General features: G+C 44.8%; 1 long non-coding RNA gene across 1 annotated transcript; it reads right to left on the bottom strand.

Moving 5' to 3' along the window:
• Positions 1-206: 206 nt before the first annotated feature.
• On the bottom strand, positions 207-1055 carry LOC133892667 (uncharacterized). Its single transcript, XR_009904400.1, has 2 exons — positions 705-1055; positions 207-594 (listed from the first exon to the last, which is right to left on the bottom strand). It is a non-coding gene; the product is annotated as an uncharacterized LOC133892667 (long non-coding RNA).
• Positions 1056-3219: the final 2164 nt, after the last annotated feature.

The following is a 3219-nucleotide window of genomic DNA, read 5'->3' as shown; positions in this document are numbered from 1 at the left end:
TGTGTCAGAGGTGAGGATGAAGAGGTCCCGACCCCCTCAGCGGGTAGCCATGGCGAGACTTGACGGATGCAGGGCCATCCAGGGCACAATATGAGTGAGGTAAAGGTAGTGGAATCAAATATATACACTGTATAACCAAGGTTTCACATCGAATATGAAGTGAAAACTCGAATTACACCAAGTCAGGTTGTGTCAACAGACCGAACTAAAAATATAAGGAGATCCATTAAAACCTTCCAATCTGAACTGAGCATCAGCAAATGTACCATACTACACTGAAACCCCTTCATGGTATATTGATACCAATGGTAAAAACAACTAAACAAATTAACATTAGAGCCACGGTGCACGCTGCATTACACAGTGAATCCCGAGTAATATCACCCGCGAAGTCGTAATTATCCTTGCAACCCAATTGCGATGCAGCAGTTGAAATGAATCAATTCGCGTGCACCGCATACATTCTGCGAATCGTTGGAACAGTAATAACAAATTAAACGAGCGCTGGTCACCTGCGATCCCTGTGGTGAGCAACCCCAGCCGCTCGGTGATCGGGAACATGCGCGAGACGCTCGCCGCATCCAGCAACTTGTCCTGGAAGCAAAGAGCACACCACCATCACAGACTAATTAACCAAGGGTAGGAGACTATTTCGTCCCGATCGCCGCGCCACTGCCCCCCGCGGCCAGGCCCAGCCCACTCACCTTCGCCTTCGGTGCCTTCCGCTGGCCGGCCCCGCGCACGCCCACGGAGGTGACCCCCGCCAGCCTCACGGCGTTCCACGCGTAATCGCGACGACGACGCGGACGGGCCATCAGAGACCGCAGCCGGCCGCGCAGAGGTCTGGGTTTTGGGGGCGTGGGTTCCGTACGCACTCACCGATTTGGTAGATGCGGCCCTCGGCGGAGAAGGCGGTGATGCGGCGGTCGTAACAGGGCGTAGCGGTTCCCCCGTCCGCGGCGGCTGCTCCCGCCGCTCGACTTTACTGCCGGCATCGGCTTCGGTGTGGTGTGGGTTTGGGAGGAGGAGCGCTTGCCCTGGTTGCTTGGGACTCGTTTAGAGCATCTCTAACTATATTTTTCCTTTTCGATTTTTTTCTCTATTTCTTTTTTTTTTATCTTCAACAGTTTTATTTCGAAAAGAATCGTGAAGAGAAATGAGAGAAAATTTTGTTCTAAAAATAAATGACTCTGAGAATCTCTTTATAACAGGAACCGTAAAGAAAAACCGTTGAAACGATGAACGGAACGAAAATCCCTTTGTGACGAGATTTTCATCCTGACGGGAAACACTTGGGCATAGTCTTAGATAGATTGTGCTTTGGAGCTTCTGCTCAGCTAAAAAAAATAGTGGTGGTTGAATTTTGGTTATTAATTTTTATAATAATTTTTTAGTTTCTCCGTAGATTCAAAAATTAAAAATAGCAGTTAGAAAATAAAAGTGGTTACTGTTGCTGAATTTGATTATTAATTTTTATAATAAATTTTTAGTTCATCAGCGTATCCAAAAGTTAGAAAAGTCAGTTAAAAACTATTTCTCATCTTTTAATTTATTTTAGCCATAGCTAATTTCTCTGTCAAATAAAAGTTAGAAGCTAATCGTTTAAATAGTTTCCGGTTTTTTAAAAAAACTGAAAAAAAAAACTATCTAAACAGGGGTATGTGGAGTGCTTCCTGGGCTGCAACTGCAAGAAAGTGCGGTTGCTCACTGGCTTCGAAGCGATCGGCGGCTCATCACGATCTCGCGGCCCAGTTTGTTCTTGTGGTTGCACGGGCCAGGGTTCCGCGCAATGTCCCCCACGAGCGGCCCAGCCAACTCACTCTACAACGTTTCCGCTTGGCTGACGCAGTTTACGCTCTTCAGAAGCATCACGACCAGCTCGAGCTCAGGATTATTCAGTCCGTACCAGTAGTAGGAGCTCATCGCGTGATTCGCATGTCAAATAGATTAATCGGCCTCCACCGCTCCACGCCGGGTTTATCAAGAGGGCTGTCACTCTTCCATCGGTCGTATTCATGGTTATAGTATTAATTTTCCGCTGAAAATCATTGAGACGATGCCGACTACGACGTACAAATCAAGAGGGGAAAAAAATTGCACCATGCGCGAATGATTCGGCGGGGATCGGGCTGGCACGATCGCGACGAGACGAGACGAAGGCCCGTGCCGTGGCCGTCGCGCCGGCCGGTCTCCAACCTCAGGTGCGCGACACGCGATGGAGAGCAGAGACCGTCCTCCCCAACGGAGCCAGCTCTTGTCGCCCGCGAGCGAGGCCGCGCGGTCCCGCAGCCCCTTGTCCACGCGAGCACACGCCACGGCCACGCGGGCCGGCCTCTCGCGAGTCGCATCGCGAGCGGAGTTTTTTTTAATATTTTCTATTTTTTATTTTTACATTTTCTAACACTAATATTTAAATAAATAGACTCTTGATAAAAAAAATTATATAAATAGACACATACCACCTTCTAAAATAACTGTTAGATCTTTATCGTACTCTCAGAAGGCGGTAAACAATCCCCACGTCGTTCCATGGCAGTGCGGGCTCTTATCACTCATATTCATGTATTTAATGAGACACAGTCAGAACTTAGTGTACATCATATAGAAGAATTCATAATTTTTTAAAATATCAACTACGGCTATACAAAGGCTTAGGCAATGAGACACGTGGATGTTAAATAGTCAAAAATATTTATTGTGCAAATAGTTGTCTAAACGGCATAACGGAGTGCTTCAATTGTCGTATAGTCGAAAATGTTTACTGTGCAAATACTAATTTTGCGAACAATAGTACTTGTAAAGCACAATTATTATATAATCCGGCACAGAGTTTACATACACTGATAAACAGTATATGTGACATGGGTTTATCGTCGTTATGCGAATGAACCATAACCAAAAAGAGATGACGACAGCAAACTTTGGCATGTATGATACTGAAAGTGCATCTAGTTATTATGTGTGGTTTTGGTAATTAATGATAATACCTATGAACTAACAATGATATTAAATTTGTTAGTAGGGTATTCTATAGGTGATGAATGGAGAATACATATGTATCAAGATGAATAGGCTCTAAGTGATGCTCGGATAAGTTAATGACAATATATATGAACTAACAATTATATTAAGAATTGTTATTAGGTTATTTTATAGGAGATGCATAAATGATGAAGTATGGATCCGTTGAGAATTGCTATGAGTTCAAATAATTGCATC

Source organism: Phragmites australis, chromosome 15, assembly GCF_958298935.1.
Source record: "Phragmites australis chromosome 15, lpPhrAust1.1, whole genome shotgun sequence".
Taxonomy (NCBI): domain Eukaryota; kingdom Viridiplantae; phylum Streptophyta; class Magnoliopsida; order Poales; family Poaceae; genus Phragmites; species Phragmites australis.
Note: the sequence above shows the minus strand (reverse complement) of the source record. Positions and strands in the feature narration are given on the sequence as shown.